At 44.0% G+C, this 26689-nt stretch overlaps 1 pseudogene; it reads left to right on the top strand.

The window, feature by feature from the left end:
* Positions 1 to 4133: 4133 nt before the first annotated feature.
* Positions 4134 to 26486, top strand: LOC105942840 (zinc finger and BTB domain-containing protein 24-like; annotated as a pseudogene).
* Positions 26487 to 26689: the final 203 nt, after the last annotated feature.

The following is a 26689-nucleotide window of genomic DNA, read 5'->3' as shown; positions in this document are numbered from 1 at the left end:
TTTACAGTGATTAAATAAATATATATATATTAAAAAGATTAACTGTCTATAAATATGTGATTATTTATTTACTTTTGGGGTTCCACACCCAATGATCTGTGTGTTGTGGTCCAAATAGGATTTTTGTTTTGTTTTATTTGGTTTTTGGGTCACAACTGGTGTTGCACATGAGTTACTCCTGGCTCTGTACTCAGGAATTACTCCTGGCGGTGCTGGGATACTGGGAATCAAACCCAGGTTGGCCACGTACAAGGCAAGCGCCCTACCTGCTGTGCTACTGCTCCAGCTCCCGTCCAAATAGTTTTAATTTATTTAATAAATTTAATAAAGCCAAACATTTTGACTGTACTCAGGGATCACTCCCGATGGTGTATGGGGGACCACATGGGGTGCCAGGGATCAAATCTTGGTCAGCCACAGGCAAGGCAAGTGCTCTATCTACTGTACTATCACTGTGGCCCCACTCTTAAAACTTTTATGAACAAGTTGAGAGTCAAATTTTTATATACTTATAGTTTCCTTATCTTTGGTCTAATATATCAACATTTTCTTTCTTTCTTTCTTTCTTTCTTTCTTTCTTTCTTTCTTTCTTTCTTTCTTTCTTTCTTTCTTTCTTTCTTTCTTTCTTTCTTTCTTTCTTTCTTTCTTTCTTTCTTTCTTTCTTTCTTTTTCTTTTCGGGTCACACCCGGCGATGCTTAGGGGTTACTTCTGGCTTTGCACTTAGGAATTACTCCTGGCAGTGCTCAAAGGACCATACGAGATGTTGGGAATTGAACCCGGATTGGCTGTGTGAAAGGCAAATTCTCTACCTCCTGCACTATCACTCCAGCCCCCAGAACATTTTCTTATGATAGTATTTTTACAGTGTTCATTCTATTCAATAGTCTTAGTCTTTCCATAGTCTTATCTTTCCTAATATTTATCACTTAGATTCCTAAACTTTTTATTATTTTAGGTAGTGCTACGGGCTGGAGTGATAGCACAGTGGATAGGGTGTTTGCCTTGCACGCAGCTGATCCGGGTTTGATTCCTCCTCCGTCCCTCTTGGAGAGCCCGGCAAGATACTGAGAGTATCCTGCCCACAAGGCAGAGCCTGGCAAGCTACCTGTGGTGTATTCCATATGCCAAAAACAGTAACAAGTCTCACAACGGAGATGTTACTGGTGCCGGCTTGAGCAAATCAATGAGCAATGGAATGACAGTGACAGTGACAGTGATACATCAGAATTAAAGAGAAACTTTCAGAATCAAAGGAGATAAATTCAGAGAAACAAATACAAGTGGGTTCTTGTAAAAATAATATATAAATTTGCTTGCGAGGGGAAGGGATGCAATGTGTGTTGTTGTTCAAGGGCTCCCTGGGCGACTCTCTCTCGCCACCTGCGTTCGGTGCTCTTGAGCCACTGTATATGGACCAGACTGGGATGGCTACTCCTGTGCTCCCTTGTGCTCTGCTTCTATGTGTGCCGCTGTGCTCTCTTCTGTGTGTCTCTCTATCTCTGTCTCTGGCTGTGCTCTCATCTGTCTCTCTATCTCTGTCTCTGTAGTCTCTCCTCTGGTCTCTTCTGATCTCTCTCTCTCTCTGAAGCCCTTCTGCTTCTCTCTCTGGAGCCTGACCTGCTCTCATTTCTGACTCTACCCCCTCTGCTCTTACAGTCTTAGTTTATATAGCAATCGCATAGGGTGGTGATACAAAGGTGGGTTGAACATTAACAAATCAACAAAGAGAGGTAAGGCCACTCCTCCAGGAGATTAACTCAAGGATAAAATCTCATCTAAAGAGATTACTCCGGATTACTAGGAGATCTGCTTAAGGGCGAGATCCCATCCAGGATGTGTCGCTTTCTTCTTTCCTCAGCTGGTAATCCACTTAATTAGTTATAGTAAATTTACTTCTAATACTTCTAGCAATGTCATTCTGTGTGAGCATAGTAAGAGATATATCAAATTTAAAGTTTGGTTCTTCCTGAGGACATCTTACTATATATTCCAGACCACAGTCCTCAGGTCAGGGTAGTCTTCCTAATCTCAGCAGTGTCCTAGTATCATCATTACATCTGGATCATGACAGCATTTATCCACGATCATGCTCTCAATTTATAGTTGAGTATTGAGCCTGGCCCATTTCGATGCCAGGGTAGCTCACAGTTTGCATGGGTCCAAACAGTCCCTTGTCGGGACCCTGCTTTAGGGGTGCTAGGAAATAAGGGCAACAGAGTCAAGAAAGCAGATGCCCAAGAGTAAATATTCGGAGTCAATCAACTCCCAAGTTACAAAGTATAATATTAACTATCTTCCTGTGTCCATACAGAAAGGACATTACTTTACGGTAAACTAAGTTCCCTCTGGCAAGCTTAAAGGACAAACCTAATGTTATCTTACAAATCCTAACTAGAGGGTTAGCATTTTACTCTCTCTCCTCCCTCCCTCTCTTTCTCCCTGCAGGCCACAGGCAGATCTTCTTCAGTCCACTCTTTCAAGCATTCTTTCAACCCTTTTGAGGGTCCTGATTTCTGTGGAAAATTCTCTATTCCAAACCCTGTCTTTTATCTGTTGTTGCAAACATGTACTAAAACCCAAACCTCCAGGTTCTGCTTATTAATGGCCTCTGAGATTTTCCTGGATCCATGTTAGTCTACTATACTGATTTTAATTCCATCGAATTTTGGAGAGCCCGGGTTTTCCTTACTTTTCATTCTGATTTTAATTCCATCGAATTTTGGAGAGCCCGGGTTTTCCTTACTTTTCATTCTGATTTTAATTCCATCGAATTTTGGAGAGCCCGGGTTTTCCTTACTTTTCATTCTGATTTTAATTCCATCGAATTTTGGAGAACCCGGGTTTTCCTTACTCTTCATTCCTGTTGTACCTTGCTGCTTGGTAATGGAAATGCTTTTCAAGGTCATTTTCAAGCTAATCTTAACTTCTGATATTGTTAGATATCAGATTGAGGGTTGTCAAACTGAATAGATGATGATTAGTTCAATTTGAGTCTCATAAAGTAACATGAATTTGCTCTACTAATAGAAAAACATGATAGAAAGTCCCATATTACAAATGGGGACATTTGTATCTAAAATTCAAGTTCAACTGGATATGTATGTTTTTCTTTGTGTAATGTGATTAAACATAAACAGAACAAAGTGATGGAATGGTTGGAGTGAGAAATAGGATGGGTTTAAGGAAGATGCTTATCATTTCTCCTATAGAAACAACAAAGAATCCCAAGCCAAGTGAGCGATCTTCCACTACTGCTGTGTACTTGAAGTGGGGAACACTGAACAGTGCCGCAAAATCTAGTCAGATTATCTTAATCACTGGTTGAACAATGATAAAAGTCTGAGTAAGAATAAATAATAATTTTAATCATAACAGACATAAAATAGAATAGTAGACCAGGCACCTACTAATCACTTCACAAACTTTATACCATCATCATCTTTACCCCACAGCAACCTAAAGCACTAGCGTTAACATACTGGCACAAACATTTCCATTTTAGAGGTCAGTTAAAGAAGGCTGAGGTGAGTGTGGCTCAGCATCCAGATCTAACTAAAGGCGCTCTCTTCCATTCCTGTTAGACTAAAGCACTAGACTTGCAGAGAAAAGAAAACAAATGTGAAAAACATTAACGAAGTAAATGTAATAATAATTATATTAGCTTTAGGGTTTCCCAAAGTGGGCGATTGCGTGTTGGGGGGGGGCCGCATAATATCCTCAGGTTCAATTGTGGTGGAGAGGGGGTTTGGGGTGTACTTTACATTTCTTGGTTTAAGGTAGATTCCCTGGAGGAAAGTGGTTAGTAAACCAAATACATTCAGAAATTGGTGATTAGATGAGGAAGATGATAGAAATGACGGAGCTGTTGATGATGTAAAGGTGACGTCATTCATGTGCCACAGATCTGAGTCCTCAAAAAGCTTCAGAAGCCGGGGAAAGAAACCAAATTGAGAAAGGGATCCCCGAGAAACCCAAGACAGAAAGCCTAGGACCTAAAACTGGGAAACTGCAGGCATACACCACCAGGTCTGCCCATCTGCGGCTTCCGCGTTGACGCACTCCAGGGACTGGGCGGGGCGTCCCGGGGAAGGCGCGTGGGGCCTTAGGACCCGCCCCCCGGCCGGCCCGGGGAGGCCCCTTGGCCAAGTGGCCTGGCCGCCGCGCACAGGCGGCTCCCAGCGCCAGCGCTTCCGGGTTGGCGGCGGCGGGGGCGGCGCAGAGGTTCAGCTGCCGGCTCACAGATCCAGCTGTCGGCTCGGCGGGGCCCCCGCACGGCGCCCCCTAGAGGTAAGCGGGCCTGGGGTTCACCGCGTTGACCACCACTCTACGATCCGGCCGGCCTGAGGGGCCTGAGGCGGGGGCTGCCAAGTCGCCCAGCGCCGCGCGCCGTCAGCCCCATACCGCCCCCCGCCCCGCGGCGGCCCCCTGGGGTGTGTGTGTGTGTGTGTGTGTGTGTGTGTGTGTGTGTGTGTGTGTGTGTGTGTGTGTGTGTGTGTGTGTGTGTGTGTGTGTGTGTGTGTGTGTGTGTGTGTGTGTGTGTGTGTGTGTGTGTGTGTGTGTGTGTGTGTGTGTGTGTGTGTGTGTGTGTGTGTGTGTCCCCCACTTGCCTCTTTTTTTTTTTTTTTTTGCAGAGGGGAAAAGAGACCCTGAGGGCTGACTTAGGTGTTGTATGTAGCTTCCCTGCGAGGAATTTAGAGTACAACATCAGGAGTGAAGCTGGGTTTTGTGTTTGTTTTGTTTCAACAGTTGAAAATGGTCTCGACTAGAGCCAGGTGTACCCTCAGCAGTAGAACATATGTCTTGTCTGTCAGTGTGAGACATATGTCCTATTGTCTAGGTTGAATTCCTTACGACGTTAAAAGGAAAAAGGGGGAATTTTTTTTTATTTAGAAACAGGATGGGATGATAAAATTCTGCTAGGCTCATTTGGACCGAAATTAACTTTCTTAGAGCGTTTTGCTAACATCTTTATACATTATTTTATTATTTCAGGTGTACTCTTGGGCTTCTAAGGAAAATGGCAGCAACACCAGAGCTAACAGGACAGCTTGTTGTCCATTCAGACACTCACAGTGAGAAGGTCTTGGCCAGTTTTGAAGATCAAAGGAAGAAAGGGTTTCTCTGTGACATCACGTTAATCGTGGAAAATGTGCATTTGTGGGCCCATAAAGCTTTACTTGCTGCCATTAGTGAATATTTCTCAATGATGATTCCTGAAGAGGGGGAGATTGGCCAGTCCATTTATATGTTGGAAGGCATGGTGGCCGATACCTTTGGTATCCTGCTAGAATTTATCTACACAGATTGTCTCCAGGCCAGTGAGAAAAGTACAGCAAATCCTGGCCACTGCTCAGTTCTTAAAGTCTATGATCTGGTGACGGCCTATGCAGACTTTCAGAATAATCACAGTTCCCACAAGCCAACAGCTTTGAACACTGCTGGTGCTCCAGTGATGGTAATTTCTAATAAGAAAAGGAATCCTCCAAGCTGAAAAGGGGAAGGCCAAGAAAAGTGAACAGTTTGCAGGAGACACAGTCAGACCTGGCAACTGAGGAAGATATACAGCTGAGAGTGAACAATTCTGTTCAGAACAGACAAAACTTTGTGGTAAAAGAGGAAGATGGGGAGCCAGTGAATGATCAGATTCCAGCAAAAGTGTTGGAAACATCTAAAGCCGCTTTTGAGGCGGACAGAAAGGAGGAAGTACCTGTAGAAAAGATGAGAACTGTGATCTCTGGCAAGACAGCCAGAGGCGGTTCAGCAAGCGGAGGATCCGCAGATCCGTCAAACTTGTTGGGGATGAAGATGACCAAGGCCTGGCCAAGAAGGTCTGTGGAAGGAGAAAGTACCTGGGTGGCCCCCGGGCCCGTTGTAAAGACTGTGGCAAAGTCTTTAAGTACAATCACTTTTTTAGCAATCCACCAAGGGAGCCACACGGGTAATTATGCTTTTCTCACAGACTGAAATGTGTTCTGGGGAAAGAATACCAATCATGGCTTTCATTTATGGCACAAATTCTATGCGATGGGGATTATAATAAAGCCTTTAGACATGTTACTACATTTAATTCTCACAATAGTCTCATGAGATAGGGAATGACCCCAGTGGACAGAGGAAGAGCTCAACTCCTCGGAAGTTAATCAGCCCAGGCCTCCCATTTAGGGACACCTGGGCTTAGAACCTGGTAGCTTCATTGCAGAACTACTCTTCTTATGTGGCGTGGAAGGCACAAGGCTTTCATGTTTAGGTGGCAAGTGCTAGACAAATTGTCTTTTCTGACTCCTGGTCCTGCTTGAGCTGACCATGGCTGTCCACTTAGCTTTCTGCCTTAGTCATCTGGCTTAAATGGTTTCTCCTCTTCGGTCCCTTCTGCAGTGATGGGAATGTTCTCTCTGCACTATCTGATATGTCATAACCACAAGCCACATGAACTTTGAGTATTTGACCCTAGGATGAATGTGAGAAAGGAACTAAAATGATTTTAATGAAGCTGCTGCAATATTGGAGAGTATAGACCAATAGTCAGAAAAAAACCTCCTTTCAGCCACTTCTTAATCCCTCTGTTCTGGGTCACTATCATGTAAGTGTTTTTGATGCCATTGTTAGCGTTAGTATAGGGACTGGGCCTAAATCTCTCAATGAGTGACCTGGCCAGAAAACCCAGGAGCATCTAGTGCTGTGGTTCTTCACCTGGCCACATCTTAGAGTCACTTAGTATCTAAAACACCTGGTGGGGCCCAACCTCAGCTTCTGATTGATTGGAGCAGTGGTGCTTTTAGATCTTTGAATTTGTTTGAGAGTCACATCTGGTGATGCCTAGGGCCGTTTCTGGCTCTGTGATCTGGGGTAGCACCCAGCACAGAACCTGGTATGGAACCTGGGCCTCCATTCAGCCCTTTGTACCAAATCCCCCATTCCAGTAGTGTTTTCAAAGCTCCCTGGAGATTTTAGGTACGGATCATTTAATTGTGAGCCTTGAATTTTGATAGACTTGTGAGAAAGATTTGTTGAACTGTAATAGAGGCCAGTTTAAAGCAGTGTTTCTCAATCTTTTTTTAGACTGTGGCCCCCTTTCCAACCTTGTTTCCTTTTGTCCTTCATCCTGCTGGCCCCCAACCCAATCATATGCCATGATTTTTGCCACTGACCTTGGAATATTCTGGGGGCCCACTAAAGGGACATATGGGTCATGGTTGGGAGACACTGGTTGGTTTAAAGAGTTAGAGAAGTTAGAGAATTAATTCAGAGGTTAAGGCACTTACCTTGCAAGTAGCTGATCCTGGTTTGATCTCTGATACTGCCTGTGTTATCCTGAGCACCGCCAGGTGCACATAGCCCAGAATAAGCACTGAACACTACCGGGTGTGCAAGCCTCCCCCCTCCCCTTCAAAATAAAGCTAGTTTTATAAGACTTTTAGGTAAAATATAGTAGAGGATCTTTTTTCCCCTCGGTATTCTGGGATTTTGTATCAATCACTTGAGTGTGGGTCTGCTTTCTTCCACTGGGTACATGCCAGCAGATCCAGATAATCTGGAATTCCCTTGCTTTCAGTTCCAGAAAATTGTCTTGAAGTATCCTTATTGGCCCTTATTGTATTCTGAGCTGCTGCTTTTTCCTTTTTCTTTGGGGGTGGGGGGTGCACACCCAGTGGTGCTCAGAGATCACTCCTGGCACCTAAGGGTGCCAGAAGGACCAAAATGGATGCCAGAAAATAGAATCTGAGTGTGCTGAATGCAAGGCAAGCACCCTACCCACTGTACTATCTTTCTGTCCCCTAAGCTGCTGCTCTTTGGACTTAGGAGTTTGTCATCCATTCTCTTAATTTTTTCCTCCTATTTTCTATTGCATTTTGCTCTTCTTTCTTCTTTCCACTTTTGTCATTTCATTTGAAGAGTGAGGGGGCCTCACACATACTGCTCCAGAGACTCAGGGCTCTCTTAGAGAAGCTCAGTTCAGCTATTGGAACCTTATGTTTTATGATTGGTGTCTGCAGTGCTAAGGGTCCCCCAAGTAGCAGTGTTCAGGGATATTTATAAGGGCCATTACCAGGGAGCTAGGGATTGTACTCAGGGTCTTAGAAGTGCAAGGCATGTGCTCTACCTCTTGAACTGCACCCCTGTCCCCTGGTTTACCTTTCTAATGTTTTCTTCACTCTGGACATCTCTTTTCCTAAAGTCCCTTTCTTGTCTGTTCAGATATCTTCTTAAACAGAAGACCGCCCTTTGGATGGGAAAGCTACACAGGCTTACCCCAACATCTGGCCCCATGATCACCCCTGGCCATTTTCAGGGGACCATTTTTTGGAACTAGGGATCAAACTGAGGTCAGCCACATGGAAAGCAAGTGTCTTAAGCATTGTAGTCTTTTTCTAGTCCCAGACATTTCCCTTGCATACAGCTGACCACAGCTTGATTCCTGTTATAGCATATGTGTCCCCTCAGCATCACCAGGAATGGTCCCCGAATGCAGAGCCAGAAGTGGCCCCCAAACAAAAGTTAAGAATTAGCCATATGCAAGAATGATTAAATCAGTGGCCAAGAGACAATACAGCTGGCAGGGCCTTTGCCTTGCATGCAGCTGACCCAGGTCAATCTACAGCATTCCATATGATCCTAACACCTATCAGGAGTGATTCCTGAGCACAGCCAGATGTGGCTCAAACCTCACCTCACCGTCAAAAATAATGATTAAACTCTACTGTCAGCTTGCAGGTGTGGGTAGAGATGTCAACAGAGGCCTAGGGATGGTGTGAATGGTGCTTCCTTCTTGCAGAAGACTGGCATGTGTCTCTCACCCACTCCACTTCATGTTTAGAAGCTTTGCTCCCTCCGGCTGCATGGTGTGGAGCACCTCATACTCTCCCATATACACTTTGACTGGCTCTCCTGCTTCTTTGTACCATTGGATCTGCAATCTGGAAACCCTGACTCCACAGATGCTTTGTCTTACCTCTTCAGAGAATGTTCTCCATCTTTAGTTGGCCAGAGGCGGACCCTGACTTTAGGGAATAGGAGTTTTGAGGAGAGGTGGGGGTGACTGAACCTTCAGGGGGCTCTGTCTTATATGAGCCTGCCAGTTCAGAATGGGTATCAGAGTTCTCTATTCCAGCTTGCTGAATTGTACTGTTAATGCCTCTCCCATGAAGTGCTTTTTTGGGTTTATGCCTTTTAAGAGAATCTTGTGTGTTGTCCTTTAAATTTAGGAAAAAGCAGAAAGATGAGCAGAATCTTGCTTACACCATCCTTCTGGGACTCTTCTTCCAGGGGAGCAAGCTTTCAAATGCAATGAGTGTGGAAAAGGCTTTGCCCAGAATAACTCACTGCAGGTCCACACCCAGATGCACACAGGTGAGAGGTCGTACACCTGCACTGTTTGCAAAAAAAGCTCTCACAGGGGCTGGAGCGATAGCACAGTGGGTAGGGCATTTGCTTTGCATGTGGCTGACCCGGGTTTGATTCCCAGCATCTCATATGGTCTCCCAAAACCGCCAGGTGTAACTCCTGAGTGCAGAACAGGAGTAACCCCTGAGCATTGCTGGGTGTGACCCAAAAAAAAAAAAAAAAAAAAAAAAAAGCTCTCACCACCAACCACTCGCTGCTGGAGCACATGAGTCTCCACTCAGGGAACACAAGGGCGGCTGGCATTAGGGTCTCATGTTGGGAGGAGGGGGAGCATTCCCATGATGTAAGTGGTCCTTGCTTAGCTTAGCATCCTTCCCCACACAGAGTTGGGAGACCAGATTATAGTTTACGTCAGAGGGCAGTTTGAAGTGCAGCTCAGCCTCTAGTCTTACACTGAAGCTTATAAACTGGCTACTGGAAGTTCAGTGTGCAAAAATACTTTTACCCGCTAGAGACTGGAATTATTTTCCTCTGGGATGTCTGAATTTCATATGAATCCTTTGATTCTACCTACAGACCTTTGCGTATTGCTCAGACTCTGATAGACCCTGGAGACATTTGGATTTATGGTAGTCACCATTTCATCTAAGGAAGATGGGAAGGGCTCGCTGTGCTGTTTGCCTTAGTAGTGACCTTACTAGTTTTTCATAGTTGGTGGAATGCTTTAGTGTCTTGTGCTTTATTTGGCAGGACAGAAGTCTTTTACCTGTGATCAGTGCGGAAAATATTTCAGCCAGAAAGGACAACTAAAGAGCCATTATTGAGTTCATACAGGTACAGTTAAAGGGAGAGAAATTTTTGATAGGTGGGGAAGAAATGCAAATGCAGCATATTTGTGTGTTCCTGAAACCTTAGTTTCATATTGTAGAAGATAGTATGTGGACAAAAGAGTCTTAAGAAGCCACCTACATAAAAAGTTCTTGTGTTATTCTTCCTGTGTATGTTTAATTGGAGGTTGGGGGTCCTGGGAAATCAAACCCAGAACCTCCACTTGCAGGGCATGCAATCTCCCATTGAGCTAAGTCCAAGCCCTGTATTTAATTTTTTTTTGGCTTTTTGAGTCACACCCAGCAATATACAGGGGTTACTCCTGGCTCATGCAACCAGGAATTACCCCTGGCGGTGCTCAGGGGACCATATGGGATGCTGGGAATCCAACCCGGGTCGGCCACATGCAAGGCAAACACCCTACCTGCTGTGCTATTGCTCCAGCTATTGATATTTTTCCAAAGTACCTCTCGACAAGGACGGTGCCAGTTACCTGCTTATTATTGTGCCTGGACCACATCACCTGCCCCCACCATCAACTTTAGACTAATCTTCTTGCATATGCCTCTGTCCATTGTCTGCTCTGCCAACTATATGATATGAGTGGGGGTGAGAGGGCAGCTTGAGAGCATCATTTGTAATCAGCTGGTTGGCACATGAGTCCTTTGAAGAAAGATGAGATTACATTTAGGGAGACTGAAAGGGTCCCACTCTCTTGGGAAAACAGTAAACTGAGATATATAGGAAAGTAATGACTATTACCAAGTAAATTATAAAAATTCCTGTTTTATTAAAGCACCCTATTTAAAGTGATTATTTTTCAGGGAAGTGCTTTAACACAGATCACTGAAGAAATGCAGAGAGAGCATATATGCACTGACACTTTTTTTAATTATTGCGACAGGGCCACACATTACCGGAATGTAACCACTGACATCGCAAATTCTAAAGAACATCTACGAACACACACAGGTAACCTGCCTCAACCTTCCTGTCCAGTGCCTTTTATGGTTTAGGAGAGTTGAGGAATGGAGTATGCTTGAATTCCTTTCTGAGGTGCTTATTGTTTGCTGGATGGAACTTTCATAAGCACATCCCTTGGAAGCCCTAGGCAGCAGTCTGAACAGCAAAATGGAGCTCACATACAGAGCACTGTCTCATATGTGAACATTCACTGAGTATCCCCAAAGAGAACAAATCTGAGTTTGGTTTTGTGTTTCACTCTTAATCCATTTCAGCATTGAAGAGAATGAAGTTTTGTTTTTAAGAAAGCAAAGTGAGATGTGGATAACATTTGTTAGTAGCTTAGGAATGGAGGGTTTTCTACTTTCATTTCTGGATCAATACATACAATGGAGGCTGCCTGAGAAACCATCTCCAGGGAATTCCACTGTGTCAAAATCTTTTATTTAAGATCAGAAAAGTAAGAATGTGTGTGTTTTAGATCTTTTCATAATGAGGAGGGGACCGGTCCTGGTGATTGGGAATCATGTAATGTGGGAGATTGAACAGAGTTGTCTGCATGTAAAACAAGCACCTTAACCTCTGCTCTCTCTGTGGCTAACTTGAATATTTATTATTGTTGGAGAAGGTCGGAGTGGGTGTGTTGGAGTGACACCCAGGGCTTACTCCTGGCTCTATGCCCAGGATTCACTCCTGGACGTGTCTGGGGAGTGAAAGGTGGTGCCAGCAATCACAGCAGGGTAATACACATGCAAGGAAAGCATCTTAATCCCTGTTGAATCTCTGGGGTCTTGAACTCTTTTTACCACAAGTTGTACTCTTCAATGTCATTTACTTTCTTTAAAATAAACATCATGGGGTATGAATGGATTTTATGAAAAGAAATACCTAATTTTTTCTATAGATATCAGATCCATAAAATTGAATTCTTCCATTTAACACAGTTATTGAACAGTTAGTAGATATCAGGTGCTATGTTAGTTCTGAGGCAGTGACACTGGATGAGCTGGACAGAGCCCCTGCTTTGAGGGCTCACCTTCAGGTGGAGACAACAAGCAGAAGACTTCAGAGCATATTAGGCAGAGGGAGAGGGACAGGGTGTGGGAAGGGGAGCTGCTGCTCTGCAAAGGAGGGGAGCCTTGTCTGGAAGTGTCCCTCTCTGAACGAACCACTGCAGTAGTGTTGGACTGGGGAACTGTGAGGCGGAAGCATACAAGCCATAGTGGCCATCTGAGAAAAACACATCTTCATTTTCAGAGGGAACAGCAGTGCAAAGTTCTGAGACAGAAGGGTTTTGGATAAGCGGGAAATGCCAGGAGGAACTTTGGCTGAGACCTGGCAAGGGTCCTTTGTATTTATAAAAGGGCAGCAATGTTCTCTCTCTCTCTCTCTCTCTCTCTCTCTCTCTCTCTCTCTCTCTCTCTCTCTCTCTCTCTCTCTCTCTCTCTCACCCCCCCACCCCCGCCCCGTGTTTGGTAGTCACTGGCCACTTCTCCCACCCCAGGGAAGCCAATGACAATGGGCAGTTGGAGGAAGGAACAAGGGCCAGGCTGGTTGGTGTCAGTTGCAGTTTATTCTAATCTCCTCTCCATTCTGCTCTGATTCTCCTCCTGCTTTTCCTCCCCCATGTTACTTCATTCTCCTTCTAGCTCTGGATTCTCTCTCCCTGTCACGTGCTAGTATAGCCCAATGATATCCGCTCACTCCAGGAACAGGAAAAGCCTCACATCATTCATTCAGGGTTTTGACGAAGAAGTCTGACCGTCTCGTTGGTGGGCTGCCATGTGGTCTTTTGACGTCCCGTGGAATCTAGTCGGTAATAGCTCTAGTCCAGCAGTCATCTCTGAATCACATGACGTGTCTGGCCCATCTGATTTTTGACACCTTGGTAAATGAGACAGCGTCCCTGATTCTTGACTGTCGACAAAGGTCGGAACTCTGGGTTCCTTCTCTCACTTGAGTGAAACGTGATACTCCTAGCATAGCTCTTTCGATTCCTCTTTGGGATACCCACCCGAATAGCATTCTCATCCTGTTTTCGTAGGGCCCAGGTCTCTGAGGCTACTGCTACCTCCACTACCCAGCCACCACCACATTCCAGAATGCTTTCCGGGCCACACAGCCAAACCTCACGCATGAGTGAAGCCCACAGAAACAGGTAAAGTAGAACTTTGCGACCTTGTACTCTAGGCTCAATGGGACAGGGAAACTCCTACAATCTCTGGTGCCCCACCCCAGGGATCAAACCCAGATGAGCGACCCTACCGGAGCCAGATAAATACCTCACCAGCAGACCTCCACTACTTCCACCACCCAGCCACCGCCATGCTCCAGGCCACTTTCCAGGCCTGAAAACATCATAGAACACTTAATACCCATTTTCCGTAATTTTCACACCATATTTAATGGGCTTCAAATGTAGTCTGAACCATGGGAACAGCAGTAAGAGCGACTGAAGTTCGCCCAAAAAGCCTCCATCCCTCTCGAAGAGCCCGTCAAGCTATCGAGAGTACCCCACCCACACGGAAGAGCCTGGCAAGGTACCCGTGGCGTATTCGATATGCCAAAAACAGTAACAACAATGGGCCTCGTTTGCCTGATACTGAAAGAGCCCCCAATAAGGCAGCATTAAGAAGGATGAGCAAGGAGAGGCTGCTAAAATCTCAGGGACAAACTAGACTGCCAAAATGAAGAAAGACTGAAATGACTGTCTGTACTTTCAACGCATGTACGCTGGCATCAGAAGCATCCATCGAGGACCTGATGGTGCAAGTGCAGAAGATCAAGTATGACATCATTGGTCTGACCAAAACGAGAAGGCATCAATCACATCACGCCATTTTCGACACTGGAGAAGAACTGTTCCTTGGAACATGCGACAACAGACGCATTGGGGGTGTTGGTCTCCTTCTCAATGTGAAGTTAGCCGTGAGCATTGACTAACGACCTGAATCTAACGATTACACTTGAATAGGTGTGGCTCACTACCTGCAGTTTCTATCTTCATTGTCTACGCACCAACATCCAACTATGATGAAAAAGAAATTGAGAAGTTTTACATGGAGCTGGAGAAGTTCTATAAAGAAGACCACACTTTCTACAAGATCATTTTTGGTGATTTTAATGACAAGAAAGGACTGAGAAGGTCACCCGAAGAACTCCACGTTGGGTCCCATGGACTAGAATGGAACAAACCGGGTGAGAGACTGTCTGAGTTCATCATGTCGACCAAGACATGGTAACTCACAGTTCCAGAAGGCCGAATCTAAACCTTGGACATGGGAGTCTCCTGGTGGACAGTTCCACAACGAAATTGACCACATCATATTCAGTCGAAGGTTTTGCCTGACTGATGTTGCAGTTGTCCCAAAATTCCAAATGGGATCAGGCTACCGTCTCCTTCGTGCAAAATTCTACTTCATAGAGCAGGGAGAAAGGACTGCAAAGTTTAAGTTTATGAAGAGAACTCCCAGAATGACCACCAGATGTCACTATTTGGGCAACATGGGAAGATGCAGTCATTGACAAAAAGGAATATGATCTACTGGTTGTTCAGCACCTCCATGATTGTGCGAAAAATGCCAAGAGTGGGAAAGCCACAAACAGACGCCTGTCTTCAGAAACTCTCGAGCTCATTCGCAAACGTGGTTTGGCATGAGCCTCAGGCAATCACAAGCTAATGTCCGAGCTTGCAAAGCTGTGCATAGAAGTGATAAAAGAAGACCTCAAAGAGAGAAGAGCAGCAGTGTTGGCCGATGCGGCAGAAGCTGGGAAAAGTATTCTCAATGCTCGCCTGCCCTTCGCCAACTACAAGACCAAGATGACTGCCCTCCAACGTCCTGATGTATCTATCACATCTTCCAGAAAGGCAATGGAGAGGATTATTCACGACTTCTACTTGGATCTCTTCGACAGCCATGTCCACCTGCCCACACACCAAATTCCACAGGATGGATATGTTGTTCCCAATGTCCTCCCTTCTGAAATCCAACACGCCATGTCATCGGTAAAGACATGTACAGCACCTGGTCCAGACAAGGTCAGACCTGAACACCTAAAGAATCTGCCACCAGTACTCGTCAATACACTGTCTTGGTTCTTCGCACGCTACCTGTCTGAATGCAAGTTTCCATCCCAATGGAAAACCAGCAGGACCGTGTTGTACAAGAAAGAGACATCCGTGACATCGGCAACTATCGCCCAATCTGCCTGTTATCCTGTTGGGGACTGCTCAGGACCCTGAACGAAAGAGGACCCCGAAACCTTTACCCTGGACAAACCGGAAAATTCCATTACCAGCTTTGCTTGACCTGAGGCACAGGTGCCCTTGTGACAAAGGAAATAGCCAAACTCAAGAGGTAAAAGTAGCCCAGGGCAGTTAACTAAGAGACGCCATTAAGCCCCCCATTAAGTAGAATACCTTCCTCTACCTTGTGCATTCCTCCTGCCAGATGCTCCTGCCAGATAGACCCTTGCCTTCCCCTCCCCACTATTTCTCAATCTACTCTTGAAGAATGTTGTAAGCCCACCTAATACACCCCGAACCTTTCCTTATTTGGTCTGAGAAGACACTTCCCTGATGATTGACAACTTATGTACCAACCCCCTGCTAAGAAAAGTATAAAACCAGCGTGGCAGTTAATAAAGTTGCCCTTGATCGGCATGTGTCGTCTTGGGCCCCCTATTTATTATCCTCACTAGTTTTATTTCAGGTCGGAACCGCTCACAGAACCCACCCAATTAGGAGCGCTTTCCACTGCTGTCTCTCCGCGGGCCGGAGAGATCTCCAGGGGAAAGCGCATTATCCGTCGTCTACAACTTGTTCACTCGAGTCGTCCTGAATAAAATAGGCAGAACACTAGATGAAGGACAACCATGTGAGCAAGCCAAGTTCCGAAAAGGATTCAGCATGATCAACCATATCTACATGGTGACCAAACTTATTGAAGTTTTGCAAGAGTTCAAGATGCCGCTCTGTCAAATGCTCATCGATTTAAAGAAGGCCTTTGATTCTGTTGAGACTGAAGCGGTCATCGAAGCCCTAGCCAAACAGGGCATTCAAATTCAGGACATCAAGATCCTCCGCAAGCTGTATTATGGATTCACCACGAGGATCTCACCATTTTACAAGGAAGTGATCGTTGATGTAAAGAGAAGGTTTCTGCAGGGTGATACCATTTCACTGAAACTCTTCACTGTCACCCTCAAGAACATTTATGATGATTGGAATGGGAAGGAATGGGAGTGAAGATAGACGGTCAGCAATTACACCACCTCTGGTTCACTGATGACATCATTCTCATAACACCAAACATTAGCCAAGTGACACAAATGCTGGCCAGCTTTGACCACGAGTGTAAAAAGGTCAGACTGCAGCTAATCTCAGCAAAACTATGTTCATAAAAAACGAACTAGACCCTGACATTTCATTTGCTCTCAATGGAACAAACATCTCCAAATGCAGCAGCTATGTGTACCTGGGTCGAGAACTCAAGATGAGGAATGACTTGGCGCCAGAACTGCACAGTAGGAAGAGAGCAGCATGGAATGCCTTCAAGAGCGTCAAAGAAGTGGTTAAGAGGACGAAGAACCTCCGGCTCAAGGCATATCTTTTCGACTCCACCATTCTTCCTACACTAATAACAAACATATAAACATTCATAATCGTAATCATTTTGTATGGACACAGTAAGAGATACATCAAGCTTATAGAATAGCTCTGCTGGGGTCATCTTGATCTCAGAATACAGGGCTCAGGCCAAATTAGTCTTTCCTAACCCTAGCAAGGTCCTAATCTTGTCGTTATTTTTGGATCATGACAGAATTTGTCCATGACCATGTGCTCAACTTATAGTTGAATATCGTGCCACTTTGACCTGGCCTATTTCGATGCCAGGGTAGCTCACAGCTTGCCCTGGGTCCATTCAATCCCTCGTCGGGACCCTTCTTTTGTGGTACTAGGAACTAAGGGCAACTGAGGCTTAAGTCGAGGAAGCAGATACCCTGGAGTTCGTATTGTTTGGAGACAATTTACTCCCAAGTTACAAAAGCATAATATTAACTGTCTTCTTTTGTCCATACAAAAAGGACATTGCTTTAAAGTAAACTATTCGAAAGATATAAGGAGATGAGAAAGGCAATATTTCACTCATACATATAAAATCATAGATTTCTGAGGAATCTGACCATACAAGTTAACAGAGTCTGATTAGGGGAAAAATCTGATTAATTGGTTGGGGAGGACAGCATAGAGAAGAGGTTACAGATAAACAAAGGAATGGTAGTGACTCAGGAGCACTGTGATGGGTGTAAGTCGATAAACCTAAACTCCCTGTGGCAAGGGAGAAAGGACAAACTAATGTTATCCTCTAGGGTCCATGGTATGTAAGTGTTCTCAATCTAATAACATACTTCAGACACCTTAGAAGCTTTTTTAAAAGAAAATTATAACAATTTGTTGCACTGTAGCACTGTCCTCCTGTTGTTTTCAACACTAGACCCACCACCACCACCCAAGCCCGTCCCAAAGGCAGATCCTAAACAATTTATTTTGTAATGCTTGCTCATTCACTAAAAATGATCCAAAAAGTTTCACTTAGAGGAAAGTGTGTGAAAATTGTTGTATCTCACCTTGAAACCATTACGCCCTTGTATAAGAGATAACTGACATGTTTTTACAGGTCGAGCCTTGTGTGCAAATATGTATGTGTGTTTGTGTATATATATACATACATATATATTTCAATTTTTTTTAATCAAGATCAGTTGCCTTCTGATTTACACCCCATCAAATGTGGTTTGCTACTATTGGTACATCAGTGGCATAAAGTATAAGATATTGTTCCAGCAATTCTAAAGTGGGTTTTTTTTATTTTAATTTTTATTTTTACTTATTTTTTTACTGCTGGCCTTGTTTATTGTCTCCTTCTTGTCCAACTTCCATTTTTTCTCCACTTCTCTATACCTCAATGGCTATGTTGTGTTGACTACATAATCAGGTTGTCTTGCTCTGTGAGTAAAAGTTGTACTCTGCATGGGGGTTTCTGGAAGGATTGCAGAGAGACTAGAGTGGTTAAGCAGGAATGTGAATTAGTCTTCCTGCCATGGGCCAATGTTTTTTATCTTAACAGTATCCAGGATGAATAAAAGAAATATTTTGCAAATAGGTAAGTGAATATCACTATTCTTAAAAAAATACAAAAATAATCTCAACATGCCTGCATCCATGGACACAATTTAACGATCTCCACATATTTCTAGTGGTTGAGACATTGTGACTTGAATGTCAGTCTTAATTCTAAGGTTTTAAATAGATAGAGCTGGAGTTAAATTTAACTGGATTGGTCTGACTTGGGGGGGAAACTCCAAATAATAACAGTAAGTTTTTGTTGAAATATTGAAGGTTTTTAATGTAGCCGCCACCTCTGGACTGTGAACTAAGCAAAAGCCCCACGCTGGCCAACGCGGTGTGGCGTACACCATACTATGAGGCGCAGGAAGGGGGATGAGGGGGAAAAAGAAAAAAAAAAGGGAAAAGGAAAAAAGAAAAAAAAGAGAGAGAGTTATGTACTTGTAGCAGTGGGGCTACATATCCCTTCATTTCCAGCAATGAAAAACTAATTATCAAATGTAGTAGGTCTGTCTCTCTTGGTTGGAAACTCCAACAACTATAGTGAGTTTTGTGTTGAATTATGGAATGTAATCAAGGTAAAGAAAAAATGAAGTGAAATTCATTAGTTATACAGTAGAGGGTAGGGGGTGGGGGCGGGGGGTATACTGGGGTTTCTGGTGGTGGAATATGGGCACTGGTGAAGGGATGGGTGTTTGAATATTGTATAACTGACATATAAACCTGAGAACTTTGTAACTTTCCACATGGTGATTTAATAAAAATTAAAAAAAAATTTAACTGGATTATGATTTGGGGGACTGGAGACTTCTTTCTCTACAGCATGTTGCTCTCCTCCAAGATTTGTAAGTCTCTGTATCATGGCTACTAATGAGCTTCGCAATGCCCAGAGGCAGTTTGTGGGTTTGCCTGCCAGGCTCCTGGAAGTACAGGGAGATGAGGAGAGGGCTCCATTCCCGACTTTGTGCAAGCCTGGAGATTTCAGTCTCAAAACCTGCATAACTGGGTTTTTCAGTGGATTTATTCTCATGTGTGAGGGGCTCATCCCAAGCCTGTGAAGATCGGCCATAAGCAAGGCAGCAATTGGGTTCTGGTGGTTTTCAGCTGCTGGGGACTTATTGGGACAGGTGATGGGCTCACAACCCCTGCTCCGAGGTGCCCTGCATGAAGTCAGTTTAGCGCCAGGTGAGGAAGCATCTATCCTGAGATGCTTTTATAAAAAATCCTGGTACCCTAAGATTCTCTTCAAGTATTATGGGAAAGGGAGTCAGAATTAGCTTTTTTTGGTGCATTTTGCAGGGCTTGGAGGTGGATATGGGGTGGAGCTTGGGCCATACTTGACAGTGCTCAGGGGCTCCTCCCAGCTCTGTGTTTAGGGTTGCTCCTGGCTGTGTTCAGGACCATGAAGTACCACAGATCAAACCTAGTCTGCCTACCTCAGCCCTTTGAGCTGTCTCTCTGGCTTCTCAGAATGGGAATTTTTAAAAGTTGTCTAGGAAATGATTCTTTTCTGCTATCAGGCTCTAGAACTTTGAAGGCCTTGGTCAGAACTTCTGAGTTTTACTCCAGGTTAGATGACTTTCCCATGAGCAGTGACAATGATATCACTTAGAATTTAATAGGCTCCCTGTGCAGTGTGGTGCAGTGGGACACTCATTAGGAGGGTGGCAAGACCATTAGGAGGACATTGCATAATAGGCTATTCTGAGGGCTTGCTGTCCCTGAAGTGGTGTCAGACAGCTCTGGGTAGCTCTTGCCAAAGTGACCATGTGGCTTGCCGAGGATTGGAGTAGTGAGGTGGGAGAAAAGGGAGGAAAGAGCAACTGGTAGAAAATTTGGGGTAAATGGCAGGGGGAACCAATTATGAGTTCAATTTTGGACATTTGGACCTGAGTGGATGTCTGACATCCATGAGCAGATGTGACAAAGGCAACTGGATGTTTGAATCTGGAGTCCACTGGAGACAGGCGGAAAGAGATGAGTGTACTTGCTTACACACGTTACTGAAAAGAGACATCTTTTTTTTTTGCTTTTTGGATTATGTTGATTGATACTCGAATAGTAAACCTTCCTTGCATCCCCGGGATAAATCCCACTTGGTCATGGTGTATGATTTTTTTTGATGAGTTGTTGGATTCTATTTGCTAATATTTTGTTGAGGATCTTTGTATCGGTGTTCATCAGGGATATTGGTCTATAATTTTCTTTCTTAGTGGTGTCTTTGTTTGCTTTTGGTATTATGGAAATATGTGCCTCATATAAACTGTTTGGGAGAGTTCCTGTTTCTTCAAGCTGGAAAAGCTTGAGAAGAACTGGCAACAGGTCCTCTTTAAATGTTTGGAAGAATTCACTAATGAATCCATCTGGACCTGGGCTTTTGTTTTTGGGAAGACTTTTGATTACAGTTTCAATTTTCTTGATATTAATGGGTCTATTCAGGTATTCCAAGTCTTCTTGGTTCAGTCTTGGGATATTGTAGGAATCAAGGAATTTATCCATTTTTTTTTAGGTTCTCTTCTTTCGTGGCATACAGACTTTCAAAGATGTCTCTGATGATGTTTTGAATTTCATTGGTTTCTGTTGTGATGTCCCACTTTTCCTTTCTGATTTGGTTTATTAGGTTTCTCTCTCTCTCTCTCTCTCTCTCTCTCTCTCTCTCTCTCTGTGAGTCTTGCTAGCAGTTTATCAATCTTGTGTATTTTCTCAAAGAACCAGCTCTTGGTTTCATTGATCTTTCGGATTGTTTTTTGGGTTTCCATGTCATTAATTTCTGCTCTAAGTTTTATTATTTCGTTCCTTCAGTCTGGTTTGGGTTCCTTTTGCTGGTCCTTTTCTAAGATCTTGACCTGTGAAGTCAAGCTATCTATGTAGGCCCTTTCTTCCTTCCTGAGGAATGCTTGGAGAGCTATAAATTTTCCCCTTAACACGGCTTTAGCTGCGTCCCATAGGTTTTGGTAGCTCGTGTCTTCAATCTCATTTGTTTCTAAGTATCTTTTAATTTCTTCCTTGATTTCCTTCCTGATCCACTCATTGTTCAACACTGAGTTATTTAATTTCCAGGTGTTTAATTTGGTTCTCCGAGTCTGTGTGTGATTAGCTTCTATCTTCAGCGCATCATGGTCTGAAAAGATAGTTGATACAATTTCTATCTTCCCGATTCTATTGAGGTATGTTTTGTGACACAGCACATTTTGAAAAATGTTCTGTGTGCACTGGAAAAGAATGTGTATTCTTTCTTTTTGGGGTGTAAAGCCCTGTATAGGTCTATTAGCCTTCTCTCTTCCATTTCTTCCTTCAGAGTCAGTGTTTCCTTACTGAGTTTTGTTCTTGTCAATCTATCCAGAGGTGATAAGGCAATGTTGAACTTTTCGACTACTGTTGTGCTACTAGCGATGTCCTCCTTAAATTCTGTTAGCAGTTGTCTTAAGTATTTAGCTGGTCGCTCATAAGAGTGTGAATTCTTCCTGTTGTACATATCCCTTGATAAATAGAAAATGACCTCTGCTGTCCCTTATAATCTTTTTCAACCTGAAATCTATGTTGTCAGATACTAGTATGGCCACCCCAGCTTTTTTGAGGGAGTTGTTTGCTTGCAGGATTGTATTCCATTCTTTCACTTTGAGTCTGTGTTTGCTCTTTCAGGTGTGTTTCTTGTAGGCAGCAGAACGTTGGATTTAGTTTCTGAAACCATTTTGCCACTCTGTGTCTCTTGATTAGTGCATTTAGGCCATTGACATTGAGAGAGATTATTATCATGGGGTTTTGTGTCATCTTTCTGTAGGGTTTGTTGTTCTTGTAAGGTTTTTCCTTGTCTTACTTAAGTAGCCCCTTTAGTCCTTCTTTTAAGTTTGGTTTTGAGTCTATGAAGTTCCTGAGCTGTTGTTTATCCGTGAAATAGTGTATGGTTCCTTCGAGTTTGAATGAGAGTTTAGCTGGATAAAGCATTCTTGGTGAGGCATTCATTTCACCTCAATTCAAAACTCAATTCATTTCAATTGAGTTTTTTCACTATGTCCCACCATTGTCTTCAGGCTTGGAGGGGTTCCTCTGATAGGTCTGCTGTAAATCTAAGGGGTGCTTCTTTCTGATTTCCTTCTTTGACCTTGCTGCTTGCAGTATTGTGTCTCCTCCATCCACAGCGTCCATCATTCTGACTATGATCTGCCTTGAGTCTTTTTATTCGGGTCTCTTTTTGCTGGTACTCTTCAGACTCCTTGGATCTGGATGCCTGCCTTCTCCAGCTCTGGGAATTTCTTAGTGATTTCATCATTTTTAATGGTATGGTAATATTCTATAAAATATGTACATATGACTTCTTTATCCACCACAATTTATCTAGTCATCTGTGTTCTGCATTTGTGCTGGTTCCATGTTTGGCTATTGTGAACAATGCTTCTATGAACATACGGGTGTAAATCTCCATCCCCATTAGTGTTTTCCTGTTCTTTGTATACATGCCTAGGTGTTGTAGCACTGATCACTGGTATTTCTATTTTGAGGTGGTTTTTGTTTGTTTGTTTGTTTTTTAAGAAATCTACACACTATTTCTTAGTGAGAGAGCAACCAATTTACTTTACCACCAACAATTTTCTTTTCTCCACATCCATGCCAGCCTTTGTAGTTTACAGTTTTTTCTGTCAAGGTCATCCTCATGGGTGTGAAGACTTAATTTCAGTGTGATTCTGATTGACATCTTCATAATAAGAAGTGCACTCCCTGCACTGTAGTTTGTGTTCCTTACCATCTGGCACCTTCATTGATGGAGCTTTGTTTTGTTGGACTAGAGTGTAATAGGAAGGGTTGGCAACCATATAACCATTTCTATTGGTACAGTCTGTTCAGTGTGATGTACAAGTGAGAGCCACTAATGGTATATGCCATCCAGTGGGACATCCAGGTGTAAGCCACCAGTTTACATACTGCTGTGTGATATTTCAGTGTTGGGTTGATTCAGTTCACTTGACAGGGATTTCCAGTGTGCCAGGCCCACATCTAGGCCCTAGGACACTAGAAGGGGACAGGCTCTTTGGCTTCCCTGTTTTAAAATGGTGGGGATCCTTCATAAATGTCATGCACATTTTGGAAAGCGGGAAGAGCGGTATGGCAAGATTAGCTTGGAAGGTGGACTTAGACATGATGGGGGTGGAGGGTGCTTTTCAGTGGTGACGAAATCGCATCAGTCAAGTGACCTTTGCACAGACTTGAAGACTAGGACCCGTGAAAGCAGACCCTGGGGAAGGGAGGGGAATGAAAGATCCAGAGCAGTGTGGCTGCCTTGGGTGTGATGCCTGTGACTCTTCAAGAGTCCTGAGAGGCTATGTCAGCGGACAAGAGGGGCCAGCTGACATCAGGGAGGTTTGAGACAAAGGTGGGCATGTCCTGACAGATCTGTGATCCTGTGGGCCAGAGATCTGTGTTTCTATCTCAGGATGAGGAACCATTTGCAGCCAAAGCATGGCTCATCTGTCTTGGCTCGTCACCTCTGCTCATGCTCCCTCTCTCCCGTGATCAGTAAGGTTGGCCACACTGGTCATGGGCAAGAAGGAGCACGAGCTTCTTGGGAGGGAACATGTTACAAGAGATGCCAAGGAGTGGTGGTTTAGAGCTGGGGTGACAGTGAATATGATGCACAAGGGATCTTGTGATGGTCTGGAGGGCTTTTAGGGGCCGGGAAGAAGGCTGAGCACATGCGATGCAGGCAGGAGACCCTGGTTCCATCCTTAGCATCACACGATTCCCCAAGCATCACCAGGAGTGATCCCTAAGCACAAAGCTGCTTGTGCCTGCCCCCTCCCAACCCCCAATACATCATAAAAAAGGAGGAAATGCTCCTTAGCCACATGGTATGATATTTGTGTGTAGTCCCATCAGGGGATATGGTCTGTTGTGTGTGTCCCGCACGCTGTCCTGTAGCCCTCTTTCCTGTCCTCAGGCCAAGTGCCACCTGCACCCTGTCACAGGCTCTTGGTGCTCCTTCCAGTGCAAGGGCATAGTGACTTGGAAACATTTCATTCTGCTCTTCTTGTTTATTGAGAATTCAAGTGGAATCTTCTTTGTTCTTTTTTTCACAGCAAGAAAACACAAATGATTTCTGCCTCTGTTTCACGTTGCATGTAAATTTCTGAACCCTTTCCTCCTTTTAGGTGAGAAGCCATTTACTTGTGAAATCTGTGGAAAATCCTTCACAGCCAAGAGTTCCCTTCAAACCCACATCGGAATCCATCGGTAAGGTTCTGGGGTTCTTTTTTTTTCACATCAGCTCCTAATTGAGCCTGGGGAGTCTGTTGGAGACAGATTCCCCTAATGTCATTCTCTTCCCCAAAGTAGAACTTTTAAAAATTCTAATAAAATTTGTTAGGCTATTCTTTTTTCTTCCCTTATCTATAAAGGAATTCTTATGAGGCAAAATCAGGAGAGTCAGTTCTGCTTAGGAGATGTCTACAATACTACTTCATTTTCCAAATTTTTACTTGGGGTTGGAGGCTGTCTTAAAGCCTAAATATTTTTTAAAAACAAATGTTTCATGTTTCTATTTGGTGGCGATGGAGTTGCAGAGACTTTGTATACCAAATTCATAAAAATTACTTTAAAAAAGTAAGATGAATGTTTTCTAAATAAACATTTTATTCATTAATTTTCATATTTGGTTTAGTATTTATCCTGAAAGCATCACAAATAATTAGGGGCTATAACTGTATATTTATTTCACCATTAGAGTCTAAGAATTGGCTCTAAGAAAAAGAAATTATAATATGCAGGTACAAATGTTTTGCTTTCTTATCTGAAATTCTGAAACACAATTAACTTTCTTGGCCTGAGCCTACCTACCACTTGCCTCAAACCCCAGCCCCACCTTTTGATTATAAAGCCCATGCAGGTTGGGACTTGCTTACAAGTCTGTATATCTACAGGAGAACCCATGACAGACCTCCCAGAAGAATTTACTTTCCTCTTTCCCTGGCTGTTCCCTAATTAAGCAGTCATAAATAGCTTCTTTCTGTTCTTAAGGTAAAATGTCTCTTCTTGCAGAGGAGAAAAGCCATACTCATGCAGCACATGTGGCAAATCCTTTTCTGACTCCAGTGCCAAGAGGAGACACTGCATTCTCCACACAGGCAAGAAACCCTTCTCCTGCCCTGAGTGTAATTTGCAGTTTGCTCGCTTAGACAACTTGAAGGCTCACTTGAAAATACACAGCAAAGAGAAGCACGCAGCAGAGCCCAGCAATGTTTCTGGCAATAATAATAATACTGAAGAGGTCAGGAATATTCTTCAGCTGCAGCCCTATCAACTCTCTACCTCCGGAGAGCAGGAAATCCAGCTGCTGGTAACCGATTCTGTACATAACCTCAATTTCATGCCGGGGCCCAGCCAGGGCATCAGCATCGTCACTGCAGAAAGCTCCCAGAATATGACTGCGGACCAGGCTGCCAATCTCACCCTGCTCACACAGCAGCGTGAACAACTGCAGAACTTAATTCTTTCAGCTCAACCAGAGCCAACGGAGCACATTCAGAGCCTCAGTATGATCGAAGGCCAGATGGAACCCTCCCAGACTGAGCCAGTGCATGTCATCACGCTGTCCAAGGAGACCCTGGAGCATCTTCATGCCCATCAAGAGCAGACCAGGGAGCTCCACTTAGCAGCAAGTGCTTCTGATCCAGCTCAGCACCTCCAGCTGACACAGGAACCCGCTTGCCACCTTGACCCCCCACCATGTGCCCCAGCCCACACCCCTTCCCCTGGAGTAGAGCTGACCTGAAAATATGTCTGACTGCCCTCTTGGTCTCTTCATGAACCAGATATAAATGGATTGAGGGCTAAAGCCAGGCTTTCTGAAACATTCACCCTCAGGTCCTTGCTAGATATAATAGCTAACAGGTATTTATGTACTTTCCACTCAGGCAGCAAGATGTGTGGATCACTGTATCACTGTATCACTGTCATCCCGTTGCTCACCGATTTGCTGGAGCGGGCACCATTAATGTCTCTATTGTGAGACTTGTTACTGTTTTTTGGCATATCAAGTATGCCACGGGTAGCTTGCTAGGCTCTGCTGTGTGGGCGAGACAATCTCGGTAGCTTACCAGGTTCTCCGAAAGAGGCGGAGGAATCAAACGTGGGTCCTCCAGTGCAAGGCAAATGCCCTACCTGCTGTGCTCCAGCCCAAGATGTGTAGATCAGCTCTTATATATAGTACTGATGTGGATTGGCAGCTCAGTGTTGAACAAATGGTTTTCATTTGCATTCACTGTATTTCTTAAAAGGTTAGTGCTCTGATTTAGACTTTTCTGTATTCAGTTTTCTCAGCCATAATTTTTGCTGACCTTATATGTTATATTTTTTCTTTTTTTAGAATAAAGAAGTAATTTGATAGCTATGTTGGGTAGAATTTCATTGCACTTCCTTATCTTAGGCAACACAGT

The sequence above is a fragment of the Sorex araneus genome, chromosome 4, assembly GCF_027595985.1.
Source record: "Sorex araneus isolate mSorAra2 chromosome 4, mSorAra2.pri, whole genome shotgun sequence".
In the NCBI taxonomy this organism is placed as follows: domain Eukaryota; kingdom Metazoa; phylum Chordata; class Mammalia; order Eulipotyphla; family Soricidae; genus Sorex; species Sorex araneus.
The sequence above is the reverse complement of the archived record's forward strand: the minus strand, read 5'-3'. Positions and strand labels throughout refer to the sequence as shown.